This window comes from Mandrillus leucophaeus, unplaced genomic scaffold, assembly GCF_000951045.1.
Source record: "Mandrillus leucophaeus isolate KB7577 unplaced genomic scaffold, Mleu.le_1.0 Scaffold433, whole genome shotgun sequence".
In the NCBI taxonomy this organism is placed as follows: Eukaryota; Metazoa; Chordata; class Mammalia; order Primates; family Cercopithecidae; genus Mandrillus; species Mandrillus leucophaeus.
In genome coordinates, this window is record NW_012104621.1 from 1,927,628 (window position 1) to 1,945,016 (window position 17,389).

General features: G+C 44.7%; 1 protein-coding gene across 1 annotated transcript in view; it reads right to left on the minus strand.

Annotated features, from left to right (window-relative positions):
- GABBR2 (gamma-aminobutyric acid (GABA) B receptor, 2) overlaps positions 1-17,389 on the minus strand; it is a 432,864-nt gene that overhangs the window by 142,516 nt on the left and 272,959 nt on the right. The gene's annotated exons all lie outside the window — the stretch shown is intronic.

Below are 17,389 nucleotides of genomic sequence, written 5' to 3' on the forward strand. Positions count from 1 at the left end.
TGGGAGACATCTTGGAAGCAAACCTCCCAGCACTAGTGAGCCTTAGAACGACTGCAGTCCCCACTGACATCTTGCCTGCATTATCCGAGAGACCCCAAGCCAGAACCTTACAGCTAAGTCACTCCTGAATTCCTAACCCACAGAAACTATGTGAGATAATAAATATGTATTGAATGTAACAGATAACTAATACAGGGCCACAGGAGGAAACAATTCATCCTGGACGGCTCAAAAGAAGAGACTTTATTAAAAACTACTCACAGAGTAGGGGGCAAATTGAGGGAGTAGACAAGGGAAGGTGATGTGTCCACTGACCAGCAATGGCAGGAGCTGCTACCATACCTCAGAGTGGAAGGAGGAAATAGTGTCACTGGAGATTCATCAAAGTGGGAGACAAGGAGGAGAAGCCACAGCCATGGAGGGGCACAGCTATTTCAGGAGATGCAGCCCCAAAGCAGGAAGGAAGGCAAAGGCTGAACCTGACCTATCTCCTTCCTCCTGGACTCCAATTCTTGCCTGTACTGAACCAGAAACCAGAAGACAGAGGACGTCATCCATGGGACCAGCCTCCCAGAGCACCAGAGCAGGGCAGAGAATGCATGTATGGAAGAAGAAAAGGAGAGAGACAACAAAGAGACCCACTTGGCCCCATGCTCAGCCTTGAAGTTCTGTGAAGCTGGCTGTATGCAGGGATGGATCACATGACTGTGACTAAGCCAATCAATACAGACTATTCTAGCTATGTGATTGGTTCAGAAATGGGCACATGACCCAAGTCAGCCAGCCAATCAAAACTAATGGGACTAGCAGGGCTTTTGCTGGTGCCATTAGGAAAATGGGTTCCCTTTTTTGCTGGACTTGGTGCTGACATGATGGAAAGCAGAAGCAACTGTGCAGAGGCCGAGAATGGACCTGGCCCAGGAGAGAGCTGGAGAAACCTCATCCTAGACTTGACTGTTATCTTTGCTGAAGCACAGTTTCCTATTACTTGCACCGGAAGAGTCCTGAATGATCCGTTCTCATCCACATCTTTGGTGACCCTTGAGGCAGCTTTCTGGGTAGGGTGGTGAAGATCATCGATTCCATTTTACAGATGAAGAGACTGAGGTTCATTTCCCTTTATCACATGGCGACCAGTTCATTTTATTTCATGATTAAGTTAAAAACTCACCTAGGTTTTTGGGGTGTGCATGTGTGTGTGTGTGTGTTTGAGACAAAGTGTTGCTCTGCTGCCCAGGCTGGAGTGCAGCTCACTGCAACTTCCACCTCCCGAGTTCAAGTGATTCTCCTGCATCAGCCTCTTGAGTAGCTGGGATTACAGGCGCGCACCACCATGCCCGGCCAATTGTTGTATTTTTAGTAGAGGACAGGGTTTCGCCATGTTGGCCAGGCTGGTGGTCTTAGACTCCTGACCTCAAGTGATCCGCCCACCTCAGCCTCCCAAAGTGCTGGGATTACAGGCGTGAGCCACCGTGCCCGGCCGGATTTTGGTCTATATTTTTGTCATCACATTTTATGGTTTTAGATTTCTGACTTCTATGTCAGTGGCCTTGCTGTATACATGCCTTTTATTGAAAACTGCTTCGAACTCTCTTTAGAAGTAGGTGATACACAATTACTAATTTTAGTCAAACAAGCAAACAAGGCATGGTGGTTAGGAAGATTTTCCAAGGTCACACATCTTGCAGGCAGTGGATTACAGGAAGACAGGACGAAGCTTGTTGAGGACAAGCCACTCACTCAGTGTCTTCCCAGGGACTTCAGAACAAAGCAGGGGAGCTTTGCAGTCTGGAAGGGGAGACAAGAAAACATGTGTCTTCTCTTGACTCCTGAGTTGGCCACAGTCCTTTTAAGTGGCTTACTGGGATGATGCAGTCTAGATTTCTCTGACATTGTCTCCAACTTCCCTCCCCCTTGCTGATACCATTCCAGCCACACTGGCTTCCTTGTCATGCCCACACACTCCAACTTCTTTGCCTGCCTGGTAATTTTTCACTGATGTCAGACCCTTCTTTGGGTGTTAGCTTTTAAAAATACTCCTTGAGGCTGGGTGTGGTGGCTCACGCCTGTAAACCCAGCACTGGGAGGACGAGGCGGGAGGATCATGAAGTCAGGAGACTGAGACTATCCTGGCCAACATGGTGAAACCCCGTCTTTACTAAAATTAAAAAAAAAAAAAATTTGGCCAGGTGTGGTGGTGCTCAGCTGTGGTCCCAGCTACTTGGGAGGCTGAGGCAGGGGAATCACTTGAACCTGGGAACTGGAGATTGCAGTGAGCCAAGATCACACCACTGCACTCCAGCCTGGCGACAAAGCGAGACTCTGTCTCCAAAAAAAAAAAAAAATTCCTTGAAATATTCTTAAATTTTGTCTGGGACATATTTAAGTTCCTTGGAAGGAGTTTGACCCCTTTGGGTCTTGCCTTTAAGCTTTCTTAGGTGGGACCAGAGCTGTCTTCAGTCTAGGGTTCATTTCACCCCACTCCTGAGATGACCCCCTTCTGAGTATTATCCCCGTGATTTATTAAAATTTTCCCACCCAAGCTGGTGGGAACATGAACTATTCCTGGTCCTGCCTGAGCTCCGAGGATCCTTCTGCCTGTCTGTTCCTTTCTGCTGGTTCTTTCCCTGGTCTCAAGTGCTTTCCTCCGCACATGTGCCAGTAAGTACTCAGCTGAGGGTGGGAGCAGACCCCTCTGAAGACCTGCATAGTCCTCCCTCTCCATGGAGCTCTCTCTTCTCCAGTACTCTGCCTGCAAACTTCTGCCTCCTTCATCTCTGAATTCTCAGCTCTGTCTCTGCAACTCAGCAAGACTGCCAGGCTCTGTTTGGGTTCCCTGTGCTGGAAACCCTCCAGATGGTCATCTGGGCGATCGTAAGATTCACTTCCTTTGTGCTCCTCCTCTCAGGGGTCACTGTCCTCTGCTACTTGTAGCACATGTCTGAAAACTGTCATTTCACATAGCATTTGTATTTTTTTTTTTTTTAAACTTGTTTACAGCACGAAGGTAAATCTGGTCCCTATTACTCCTCCATCTTGGCTGGAAGTGGGAAGTGGAAGCCTCCAACTCCAGAACTCCAGATACTCTCACCTTAGGACTTTGGGCTGGCTGCTTATCTGCTTGGCTCTCTCTTACCTACTCGCTTGCACAACTCATTCCCTCACCTCCTTCAATGCTTTTCTCAAACGTTGCCTTCCCAATGAGGCCTTCCCTGGCTAGCCTGTTTAAAACTTCTCTCTTCTCGCCATCCACTGGTAGCATTTCCGATCCTCCTCATCCTCCTACACATTTCTTTCTTTCTTTTGGAATAGCAACTATTGTCTTCTAACTGTATAATTTTCTCATTTAATATGGCAAGGACTGATTGTTTGCCTCCTGGCACTAGATTGTAAACTCTCTGAAGAAAGGGATTCATTTTGGTTTTGTTCACAACTGTATTCCTAGCTCCCAGGACAGTACTTGGCACACAGTAAGTTCTCAAAAAGTATTTGTTGAATAAATAAATGATGGAAAAGGTGATAGAAAAAAACCCCCACACGAGCACAGTTATTAAGTTTGGAAATTCTGATGTGTGTGTGGGAGAGTAGCTAGTATGCCTTCTGGATCAAGAGCAGAATTCAGAGAAATGGCTGGAAACACAAGTATGGCCTGGTGGTGGAGTTCCTAAAATGCCAGGCTGTATCCTACAGGCAGTGGGGATAGGGAGCCATGGAAGGTTTTGTTTTTGCTTTTTTTTTTTGACATAGAGTCTCATTCTGTCACCCAGGCTGGAATGCAGTGGTGTGATCTCGTCTCACTGCAACCTCCACCTCCCAGGTTCAAGCAATTCTCCTGCCTCAGCCTCCCAAGTAGCTGGGATTACAGGCACCTGCAACAATGCCAGCTAATTTTGTATTTTATTATCACTATTTTAATTTTATTATCACTGTTTTTGAGATGGAGTCTCGTTCTGCTGCCCAGGCTGGAGTGTAGTGGTGTGATCTTGGCTCACTGCAACCTCTGCCTCCTGGGTTCAAGTGATTCTTGTGCCTCAGCCTCCCAAGTAGCTGGGACTACAGGTGTGTGCTACCACACCCGGCTAATTTTTGTGTTTTTAGTACAGAGTTTCACCATGTTGGCCAGGCTAGTCTTGAACTCCTGGCCTCAAAGTGATCCACTGCCTTGGCCTCCCAAAGTGCTAGGATTACAGGCGTGAGTCACTGCACCAGGCTCAAGGAAGGTTTTTAATAAGGAGTACCGTGGCCAGAGATTATTTAGGAAGGCTGATCTGGTGAGTGTGAGAATAAGAGCCAGAATGAATGAGCAGCAGAGGGGACAAAGAAAAAGGGGTGGTGGTTGGGATTTCACGGAGGTGGAGTCAGCAGGGCTTGGCAGATGGAAGGGAGGAGTTGAAGATGATCACCATATATATCTCTGTAGAAACACGGCTGGCGTGACAGTGCAAACTTTGGTTCTAAAAATCCCGCTGAGGTGGGTGGGAAGGTGGAAGGGGGGTATAAAACCAACAGAGCATTAGAGGTGGCTGACCCCAGCACAGAAACCAGGAAACTGACACTTCCCACCGGCATGAACCTGACAAGCTACATAACCCATTGATCTTCAGTTTCCTCTTCCATAAGATGGTCATAATCACATCTCCCTCACAGGGCTTGTTCCAAGGAAATTTAGTACTTCAGGAGCTTAGTAAACGTTGGTTCTCATCATAGAATCTTTTCTTTTCCATTATTTTGGAGTCCTAAGAGTCCTGAGTGGTCTGAGGGTCTCTTTGACCATGCCAGGTACCACTCCTCCATCCTACAGATGAACTGAGTCACAGAACTCCGCCCCACATAAGGCCCACTGACTGTGCAACCCAGGACACGTCAGATAGATTCCATGGCCTCCATTCTGGTCACTACCACTCATAAAGGCTGGAGTGGGCAGTGTGAGCCCGAGGAGAGGACCCCAGGCTGGATGTCTGCTCCAAATTCCATCACTTTGTGGGAGGTGTGGGAGAAATGGAACATATTTCCATTACACTGGAGTTTAGAAGGTCAGGATACTCTGTTCACTGGAGACTTTAATGCTCAAGACATCTGTCCAGCAGCTAAGGTCATTAAACATGGATTACTGAAGCAGCTCTTCATAAGCTAGTTGATGGAATTACTAGATTAGATGAACAGGGAATCTTGTGTACACTGCATAAAGCATTGCAGAGCTGTACATACCACAGGGACTCTGCCAAATTAGTGAAGGGGAGTTGACAGTGGTTATGTGGATCAAACTATCACTACATATGGCTTATAAAGATCCTGCACACTTGAGAGAGAATATAGGTCACTGTTTTATTATATGCCATGGGTCTGTAAATACATACATGTATGTATGTAAAGACATGTACACATACATACACATGTACAAAATTACTGCCTTCTTCATACGTTTACACTAAGGATATACTAGAGTCATAGTCCGCAGGTGATCAATCACAAAAGTAATTAACTGTACACACTCTAAGGCCTTGAAACTCAAGACTTTTTCAAGCTAGCCTCTACCTTATGTTAGGCAACATCCTATATGTTTTTTCTACATATTCAAGATTAAGGGACATACTATTCCCTCAAGCTTGGGGCACAGAGGAGAAAGAAGACTGGGACATCATGTCCTCTAGGCCCAGAAAACTGGGGCCCATGTGGGACAGGATATGCTTAAGGCCTCTTTGATGTCTATTTCAACCTTTCTTTCCTCCCTGCCTGATTCATTTCTGTCTGATGATTCCTGGGGCCACAGCCCCCAGACAAAGACGATGTTTAATGTATTGATACCTGGGCATGTTTCTAGGGAAGGTGGGGGCTCAGAGGACAATGTGGTCCTGACCTCAGGGACCAGGGCTGAACCTTATGGAGAGAGTGGCTAGGTGGAAGACAAAGGGACGATGTTCACAGGTGGGATGGTTAATATTGAGTGTTAACTTGATTGGATTGAAGGATTGCATCCTTCAATCCAATGAAGTATTGTTCCTGGGTGTGTCTGTGAGGGTGTTACCAAAAGAGATTAACATTTGAGTCTGGGACTGAGGGCTGGGAAAGGCAGGCCCACCCTCAATCTGAGTGGGCACAATCTAATCAGCTGCCAGTGCAGCCAGAATAAAAGCAGGCAGAAGAACGTGAAAAGACTAGACTGGCTTAGCATCTCAGCCTACATCTTTCTCCCGTGCTGGATGCTTCCTGCCCTCGAACATTGGACTCCAAGCTCTTCAGTTTTGGGACTTGGACTGGCTTCCTTGCTCCTCAGCTTGTAGGTGGCCTATTGTGGAACCTCACCTTTTGATTATGTGAGTCAATACTCCTTAATAAACTCAACTTTATATAGACATCTATCCTATTAACTCTGTCCCTCTAGAGAACCTTGACTAATACAACAGGGAACATGGTGGAGCTCGGGGCACAAGCAGCTGAGCTCTGGGCCAGTCAGTGGTGTGCTGGTAAATGTTCAACAACAAGGTCTTTGAAGGGGAGAAGAAGGAAGCTCTGAAGAAGAAGGAAGTATTTGCCCATTACCATGGTGTAAATACTCCCATCATGGCCTATTCAAGCTACTAACGTAACATCATAGAACAAGAAGTTGGGAAGAGCTGCATACAGTCAGCTCTCAGAAGCTGGTATACACCAATTCCAACACAGCCCTGGGCCCAGTTGACCAAGTGTGATACAGCAAGGGTCAGAACAGCCTTCTTCCCCAGTGAAGACTGAGGTCAGCGCACCCCTGTATAAGCCGCATGCATTTTGGGGCACTGGGGAACAGAGATCCAGCAATAAGGTGGTGAGAGCCTCCACAAGTGGCTGTGGGCACGGAGAGTCACCAAGGAGGCTGTGCCACCGGGCCAAACAAGGACAGTTTGTGAGGTCCCTGAGATGCCTCCAGGGACACAGGGAAGACTAGGGGAATTGTGGGGAGTGGTTCTTGAGGTCATGCTGTTCTATAGGTAGGGGCAGCACACAAGGAGGTTTTCTTAATGTTGGTGTAACCTCATGCATAGACTTAGGCTGGAGTGGGTTCTGCCCATTGGCATCATGTTTGCCACCACAGATCATGAAAGTCTAAAGGGCTAGGCTCAGAGCAGATCTCCTCTGCACACTCCATATTCTCAGTTTTTAATGCACATTTATCAAACATCCTTCTGGACCTGATCTTTACTTCTGCATGGGTGGAATGTTTTCCTGTGGGATTAGGCCAAAGAGCTGCACCATTCCATTTTCTCTGGGCTGCCAAGTAAATTTTCAGATTATCCAGTGCTTAAAGTATGCAAAATACTGTAGAGTCTATTGATGTATTTCTTTAATTTACTATAGTATTGTTCACAGTATATATAACTTGAGAAACACTCAGTTCAAAATGGGAAGTAATTGCATTAGGAGCACACCCTCCATCATCCCCTCTCTTCTATCGTAACTGGTAAAACACCAAGCCCTATCAATTTTCCTCCTGAAGTGTGCCTTGAATCCATCTGCTCCTCTCTATACCCAATATCACTGAGATGGCTGATACCAGCATCCCTGCAGGTGCTGTTGCTTTGCTCTGACCTGCTCTCCCCACCACAGCCAGAGGGAGCTTCTTAAAAACACCAGTCAGGTTGCTCCCTTGCTAGACACTTTTCCACTGGTCTTAGTATAACATGGCCTCCACCCACCACTCCAGGCTTATCCCACTTTATTCCAGCCACATCCCACTTTATTCCAGCCACACTGGCTTTCTCAAAGGTGCCACACTTCCTCTAACCCCAGGGCCTTTGTACCTGCTCTTCCCTTTTCCAGGAATGCTCTTCCACCCACTTTACCTAGTTAGCTCCTATTTGTTCTTCAGTCTCAACTCAAAGTCACCTTCTCAGGGAAGCCTTTACTGATCCCCAATCTGTCAATCATCCAAAACATTTTACAGTTTGTTATGCACCTTCCTTATTTCATCTTCAAGCCTCCATGTTACAGGTACCCCTGTAACTTTCTTTCAAAGCACTTTTCACTATTTATATTGAAATGGTTATTCAGATGATTATCTGTTTTTATCTGCTTCCTCCTGGGTACAGGGATCACATCTGCTCTACTCACAGTTGTACCCCCAGCAGCCGCCACCCCCATCCCTCTCATACTATAGGTGGTTGTAAATGTCTGTAGAATAAATGAATGAGCAAAGGGAAACAGTCACATCTCTGTGGTTGTACCAGATTTTTTACCTGTGGTCCCATCACTGATAATAAACCTTCTATGGCCCAGAAAGAGTGTTTGATTGGTCCTAGGACATATAATTTCCTCACTGTCAATACCTGATTTCTCCTGTTATTTAACAACAACAAAAGATATATATACATATATATACATATACATATATGTTTTTTATATATATGTGTGTATATATATTTTATATATATATGTGTGTGTGTATATATATATATGGTGTGGCTTTCTTTCTTCTACTACCACAGATCCTTCAATCATCCATAACACTTTACAGTTTGTTGTGCACCTTCCTTATTTCATCTTCAGAGCAACGCAGCGAGGGGTCCCTGGTCATTATTCTCACTTTGCAGAAGATAACACAAAGATTAGAGACTTGCAGAGGTCACCAGCTGCTAAGACATCGGGGACAGCATGCAACCTTGATCTGTAGGCTCCGTGCCCAGTGCTCTTCCTATTTTTTCACCAAGCTGCCTCCCCCAGCAAGCTAAATGAGCTGCCCAAAAGAAACAGCATCACTTCAGTCTTGCCTAGAATCTTGCTTAAATACTTTCAGAATCATTTTTGCAACTGGAACATTTCTCAAAAGAAGAAAACTAGTTCATCACAGTAATCAAGTCTGTCACAGAGGATGTGTGATGATGTTTGAAAATATAATCCTATGAACATCAGAACTGACAACTCTGAAACATCTCTAGGCTAAATCTGCTAATAACGGTCTTTAGCATTCAGGTTGGCACTCACATGGGTCGGTGTGATACATTTCACAGCAGAAATACCCTAACAAGGAACTTTCTCAAAGAGTAACTGGGTAGAGGACAGATTTTAATGAGGCCCTTTCACACTGAAAGGGTGAACTGTGAGTGAGGAATAAAGGCATCAGATAAAACATGTATTTCCATGAGCCAGATGACAAGATGAGATCTCACATCAGAAAATGTGGCAAACATTTTGTAGAGGTCAGGACCTGTACAGAAAAGGAGTCAAAATATCAGGGCCATTGCCTCTGAAGATCCTTCTAGAGAAAAGTGCTTTGATTAAAATGCAGCAGACACGTGAACTGAAATTACCTCTCCTAGGTCTAGTGTTCACACACTCACTAGCTCAGTTACCCACTCTTCCACCCACAAACTCATCCACCCATTCATCTATGCCTGTCCACCAATCTGCCTAGCTATCCACCTGCTATCATCTATCAATACATCCACCATCTATCCATCCATCCATCCATCCACCCACCTGTCCATTAGTCTACTCACATAATCATCCATCTGTCCATCCATTCATCTGTATCCATCCACCTACCCACACATACATCCACTCATCTATATCCATCCACCTATCTACACATCTATCCTTTCATCCATCCATTCATCCACCCACAAACTCATCCACTCCTTCATCTATGTGTGTCCTCCTATCTGCCCACCTGCCATCTTCCCATCTATTAATCCATCCATCTACCCACATATCCATCCGTGCATACATCTATTCTATTCACCTAACTATCTATCCATCCATCCATTCATCCACCCACACATCCACCCACATATCCATCCATTCATCCATCCATCCATCCGCCTACATACTCATCCATCTATCCACCCATCCACCTATAGCTATTGACCTACCCATGCGTCCATCCATCCACCCATCTGTATCCATCCACCTGTCCACACCTCTATCTGTCCGTCCATCCATCCATCCATTTATCCATCCATATTTACCTACCCACACATTCATCCCTCCATCTATATCCATCTACCTATCCACAAATTCATCCATCTATATCTAGACACCTACCCACATATTCATCATTCACTCCTTCCACTCAGTCGTCCAACTATCTACTCACATTCCCACCCCTCCACCCATCCCCCCACCCATGTCTCCACCACTCTACCCATCTGCCCATCCATTCAACCAGCCTGCCAGCCCTTCCTGCATATCTACTATGTGTAAAACCCTGAGGAGACATTCAAGAAGTAGGGGACAGGGATGATAATAAAAATCTCTCTGATGTATCTGTTCATTAACTTCAGTTATAGGACAGGCCATGTGCTAGAAACCGAAAAAAGAGATAAATCTCAGAAAGACCCTACCCTCAAGGAGTTGGTAGTAGAAGCCTTTGTTGCAAGTGAACCAATTAATTGGAGTCAAAATGATTGCAAAAGAGGGCGAATTCAAGGATTTCTACATTGTGCTGCTGAGGGCCACGTTTCTAAGAGTGGTTTGACTCTGCCCTGTTCAGTGGACACCCACTCCCTGGCCTGTCACCATTTTTTTACTGAAAACATGGGAATGAGGTGAAAGGGCATGAAACAAAAAGGCTATTAACCCTGCCACAAAAACCTTATGAGTAAAAAGCACAGTACTGTTTGCTGCTTTGGTAACTACACAAGCTCGCCAAGAAAATCAATGCGCTGCTGCTGCTCCCTCTCCCTTCTTTCTCTCCCCCCACCCCTCTCTTTCTCATTCTCTTTCCCACTCTCTTCTGATTCATTTCTTAAGCTTTTAAGGGGATGACCACAGTGACTTTTAAGATGAAGATAAAGCAATAAGGAGGTCACTGTTTCCCAAACCTTGTCATACGTGTGCCACCCTCACGGTTCTCACAACATCCACCCGCCATCTGTGCTTTCCTTTACTGAATATCTGCCTTAAAAAAAATGGAAAAAGAATGCTTATCTTGCTACCTTAAATGCTAGTTATATTTTTACAGTGCACATTCAAATAAACATGCAACATTAAAATAAAGAGTGTGGGTCTGGATACTAGCTACCATGGTTCCTTCTTGGGCACCTGCCGCTCTGTTGGAAAAGCTGCCATTGCTGCCAGGCTGTCCTCCAGGGCCTGCCTCCTGTGAGATGACCTGAGAGCTCAGATCCAGGTTCCCCATGAAGGCTTTGCTGCTTCTTTGTTACTGCAGAAATTTGCTTACTAATTTTTAAATCCAAAGGGACAGTCAGCAAAGTCTTCCAAAGAGCAAATTTGAAAAAGAAAATGTAATGTTAAATGCAATGTTAACACTAACATAAATGTTAAATGAAGGACACTAACATTGGGCTTCTAGGTAAAATCTCCTTTGAAAAACAAGTTTGAAAACTACTGGAATACATTGATACATAGCTATATACATGATGAATATGAATACCCATAGACCACATATTTAGGGGGGTGTATGTGTGCATGCATGCATGTGTGTTTGCGTGCATATGAATGTGAGAATGTGAATTACCGAAGATTGCAAGAGCTGCAAGAATCCAACTGAAGCAGCTGGTTGGGGACCCACCAATCACAGAATCTCCTGGAAAATTAATTATAGGTGTTTGAGGGTCTAGAGGACTGTGAAGTTGGTATCCAAATACATTCTTCCTCATCATCCTTGCACTAATTCAGCACATACTATGTCCCAGGCACTCAACATATATAAACCTCTTTAATTGTCACAGCCCTTTAAGGTAGGCCCCGTTGTTATCTATAGGGGTTACTGGGGGGCTTGCCCAGTATTTTGGCCTCTTTAGGGCCAAAGCACCATCAATCCCCAGCTCCTGAGAATATTGGCTACTAAGGGTCCCAGCCTGGTTCCTCACTGTGAATTACCCTCCACCATGAGGAACTGCCTTGCCTAAGGATACACCCGCTCTGAGGGCCAGTGACTAGCTGATAAGAGGATACCTGGGCCCAGCCTCTGCACCATCCCAGCTCCAGAGCTACCAGAATCAGCTGGGGCCTCAGTTGCAGCCACACTGCTGTTAGCTTCTTGCTCTGCCCAGGCCTGTCCCCTTCACTTCCCTACAGGTGTATCCAGAGCATGCTCTCTGACAAATCTTCTGCACACATGTCCCATCTCTGAGTCTATTTACAAGGAGCCTGATCTAAGGCACTATCTATGTTTTATAGACAAGAAACTGAGATGAAGAGAGGTTGACTTCTTGCTCAAATTTATCCGGCTAGCAAATGGAACCAAGATGTGAACCTAGGAAGTCTGTCTCCAGGTTCCATGCTCTTAACCATTTCATACCTCTTAGGAAGACAAAGGTGGGCACCCTGCCTCCAGTCACTTATAGTTCCCCACTTCCCCCCTTCCACAATTTACAATGCCCCAACCAGACTCCAGGTCTTTACTTTAAAATTAGTGGTTTAGGCAGTAATTCTAGGAAGCTTGAATTCCATTGAGAAAGAAGAAGGAGGTGGCAGTGGTGGTTAGAATTTCATGAGAAACTGGCTCTTCCAAGTGTCCTTCTCTCCATCACGCAGGTCTGAGCCTCATCCAGGCGGGCACAGAGTGTCACATCGAGTGTGTGTGCGTAACTTCTGCAGGAGCACAGGCAGGTGGAGCCAGTGTCCACCAGGGCCCAAAGCCATGCCATCCTGTCGGCTGAAATTTATGTCAGCTGTCTTCTCCTGATTTCAGAAAACTTCCGAAGCTTCTGGGCTAACATACCTCGACACACACACACAGAGGGGATTCTGGTCTCGCATCAAGAGAAATGCATGTAATCTTCAGATTCATTTTTCATACGGGATCTGGATATATCTCTGAGTATTTTCCTCAATAGTGGGGCTATCACTAATGTTTAATGATACTATTTACTTTAAAATATTTGCTATTTATATTTTCCACATTTAAAAATGTACATTCTTAGGTTTCTGTATGCAAAAGCAACAAGACTTTTGCTAGGCTAATAACTATTTGGTTAGCAGGAGCTTGCAAATACCATTATTTCCCTCTAAAATTAGCAAACTACCTATGATATCTTTAAAAATACTTAAAAAATAAGTGTACAGCTAAATAAAATTGCTCTGTCATAATAAATAATAGCTAAATAAAATTAGCTCTCCCATAATAAATAATAAAAACTCCTCTGATACCTCCCGGGTTCAAGCAATTCTCCCACCTCAGCCCTATTTCCAAATCCCAAGTAGCTGGGATTACATGCGTGTGCCACCACACCCAGCTAACTTTTGTATTTTTAGTAGAGACAAGGGTTTCGCCATGTTGGCCAGGCTGGTCTAGAACTCCCAACCTCAGGTTATCTGCCTGCTTTGGCCTCCCAAAGTGCTGGGATTACAGGCGTGAGCCACTGCGCCCGGCTGGGAGTTATTATTTAATGGGTAAGCAGTTTCACTTTAGGATGATGAGAAAGCTCTGGAGACAGATAGTGGTGCTGCTTGTATAACATGGTCAATGTGCTTAATGCCACTGAATTTGTACACTTAAAAATGACTAAAACAGTAAACATTATTTTATACATATTTTATCACAATTTAAAAAATGATAGGGTTAAGAAGATTGAGAACCATTGCCATGGAAAAAGTTTTATAATGTGAGGGACCAAAATAAATGATAAAGAAATTAAAAAAAGAAAAAGGATCACATCTGAATGTGAAGTGTCCCATGGGTTTGTCTGAATGATACGAGGTTTTGGGAGACTGATTTCTCTTTGGTGCATGCCTGTACTTTTCACGTTTTCTACAAAGGACATGGATTATTTTAATAATCCAAAATAAATATGTATTAATATGTGTTATTTTGAAACACATGAATAAATTAGAATATGGCAGGTGAGGTTACAAAATGCCCTCCCTCCTCCCAATCAGGGGAAAGGTGGGTACAATATAAAGAGTCTCTTCCAGTGCTGTGGCCAGAGCTTTCAGTGAGGCTGGCCCAGAACCAAGGGGCGGGGGCCTGGCTTCAGCCTTGCCTCTTACTCAGCAGGTTAGGGAGAGCCACAGAGCTCCCCCTGGAAACTAGGGTGGTGGGAAGTGCTGATCTCATTGGTTTAGTTCTGCTTTGTCCTTCTCAGGCTGGATTCTTTTGCCCCTAATGGAGGAGAGCTTTTATAGATGTAGGATAATGGTTAAAAGTGAGGGTCGACAGTTAGACGGCTTGTGTTCAAATCCCAGCTTCTCTACTCACTAGCTCCGTGACCTTGGGCAAATTTTTTAATCTCTCAGGTCGAATGAGAGGGTTAAATTACTTAATCCTCTACCTCCTTAACCTCTCAGCTGCAAAACAATGACAATAACAGTCCCCACTTTCTGGGGATGTGTCAGTTTGCTAGGGCCATCATCACAGTACCACACACTAGGTGGCTTAAACAATGGGAATTTGTTATCTCAGTTCTGGAGGCTAGAAGTCTGAGATCAAGGTGTTGGCAAGGTCACTTCCTTCTGAGGGCTGTGAGGGAGGATCAGTCACCTTCTGCTGGTTTGCTGGCAATCACTGGCGCTCCTGATGATACAGAAACCTCATCCCTCTCTCTGCTTCATCGTCACATGGCATTCTCCCTGTGTGCCTGGCTGTCTTCAAATCTCCCCTTTTTTTATAGGAACACTGGTTATATTGGATTACCTTACTTCAGTACGACCTCATCTTAACTAATCACATCTGCCACAACCCTACTTCCAAATAAGGTCACATTCTGAGCTACTGTGGGTTGCAGTTCAGCAGATGGATTTTTTAGGGGGGCACAATTCAACCCATAGCAGGTGAATGTGAGGATTAAGTGAAATAATACATCTAGGAGCTTGGCATAGCACTCAGCATATAATAGGCATTCAAAACTGTTAGCCATTCCTATTATCATGACATCGGTCATTACAGTGATTTGCTATGACCACCATGTCACTGGCTCCTTCCAAGGAGCCTCCTCTTTGTTTCTCCCAGGGATGAAGACAGAGCCTGCACCTTCTGTTGAAGCTCTCATAAGCTGATACACTCCCCCACACTGCTTTTCTTAAGGAAATAGCTATTTTTTCCCTGACTTGATGAAGTCAAACTTGCAAGCTTTGGAAGGTTAGGCATCAATTCAAACAAATTGCTAAACCACATTATTTTGATCTTTCAAATTTGTCTGACAGCAGAAGGAGTAGGTTTCTTTCCTGTGCTGTACATTGTCTGCAGTCATTTGTAATTGTATTTAAATTAACGGGGGAAAGGCAGCCAAGCAACACCTAAGAGCACAAGATTTTGAGACACTTGCATTTAGATCAGAAGACCTAGAATGTAGTCCTGAGCCAGGTTCACCAGTTATGCACTGTGGGACCCCAACATAGCTCCTTTGCCTTTCTGAGCTATAATTTTGTAATTCATTCAATCAGCAAATATATTTCATGGACTAAAAGCTGGGTCTTATAGACACCAGGGGTACAGAGATAATTATAGGCCCTACTGTCAAGGGGCTCAGAGTCCAGCAGGAGGAGGCAGATAGACACACAAATAGTCCAGTGCAGAGGGGAACCGTAACATCCTTCACTATTAATATGGGGATGGTAGTACCTGCTGTCTCTCTGATGCATCTCACCTGGTTGTTCCCACTGTGAGCCCTTTGGGGGCAAAACCTTACATCTTACTACTCCTACCTGGCCCTGGTCTGGCTTACTGGAGGTGCAAGGAACGCTGGTTGAATTAATTGGATACCGAAATGCTTAAGAATATGGACTTTGAGTAAATCAGACTTGGTAGCCTTGCATAAACTCTCACTTACTACCTGTGGGATCTTGGGTTCAAAGTTCAGTCAAATCACTGAACTTTGCTGAGCCTGTTTCTTTAATCTATGACATGGTCGATAATTATTTAAATCATCTGTTCACTAAACAAATATTTATTAGGCACCTACTATGTCCCGGGCACCCAGTTCTAAGCCTTAGAGATACAGCAGAAAATAAAACAGACAATAAATAAGTAAAATATGTAGTATGTCAGATGGGGCTAGCTGTTGTGGAAAAGAATGAGTAGAGGGGGAGTGGGTGAATGGGGAGGGAGTTGCAATTTAAAGTAGAGTGTCAGGTTAGGTCTCACTGGGAAGGAGAGAGGAGGGGAGAGATGTGAGATAGGTGAGCCAGCCAGATGCAGCTCACTGGAGGAGTGTACCAGGGCCTGGGAATTATACATCCCATCATATTCAATAATGAGGGAACCGTGCTTAGAATGCTTCCTGGGATACAGTAGGAGCTCATTAATTGATAACTATTATTAGCATGAGTGAATAAATGTAATTGCATTAAGGGAGGAAGATAGAAGAGACTATAAATGCACTCTGTAAACGGCAGTCACACAGCAAGGATTATTATTATTGTAGTTGTTGTTTATTACTAGCAATTACCTCTCAAAAATGTTTCTGACAATCTGAAGTCACAGAGGGCCCATCAGCAATTGCTTCTGCTGCTCAAGCCCTGGGATTTGAGCCCCAGAGAGATGCTTATGGGAGAAACAAGAAATTGGGAGGGGAATAAGGGATGAGTTTTTCTGCTGCCTCAGGAAGGGATTCCTCCAACGCATGTGTGCACGTTCACATGCACACCCACACACACACACACACACACATGCACGTGACCTTGTGTGAATTACTGATACCAGGTATCACAGCAAGAATTTGGTAATCACTATTAGCAGATTCAAGAAATCTAAGTCCTGTTAGTACTTCTGTTGTCAGTTCTGATTATTTATTGGGTTAAAAAGTCTTATTAGTTTATAGATGCCTGGAAGGCAAAAGAGTAGAAAAGTGTGATTGAATTTCTCAATCATGTGCGAATTTAATCCAACAACATTAACTAGAGGTTACCAGGAATTATTGAGCTTCTACCAGGCATAAAGGGCTAGGTGAAGTACGAGGGGATCAGAGAAAGGAAGGGCTGTGGTCCCTGAAAATCTGGGAGACACTAATTCGTTGGAGGAGACGAATATGGCTCTCCTACAGGCTACTGCAACGGGCAAGGGTGCATGCAAAATGCACCAGGGGTGAGGGAGAAGAGTCCAGAACCCTCCAACCGGGTGTGGGGGAGGTAAGGAGGACCACTGGTTCTAAAGTTACACATATGGTAACTATAAAGTTATAGTAAAAATTTTCTCTTGAAAATGCTTAAATTTCCCATAAATACACACGGGTGTCTTAGATAGGGTTCTCCAGAAACAAGGCCTAGGACAGGGAATCACATGTCTGCAATTTGTTAACAACGTGTCCTCAGAAGAAACCTGTAAGGGAGAGAAGAAAAAGCAAGAGGCCATGCTCAGATGTGGTTTCAGATGAAGGTGAGCCTCAGCCTGTTCTGGTTGGAAGCCCTGGAGGGTAAATTGCACTGGGTGTTGTACCAATGCATCCATCCGTCATTGCTGCAGGCTGATGGGGTGGGTGTAATTCCCAGGCACCTCCAGGCAGAAGGCACCAATCGC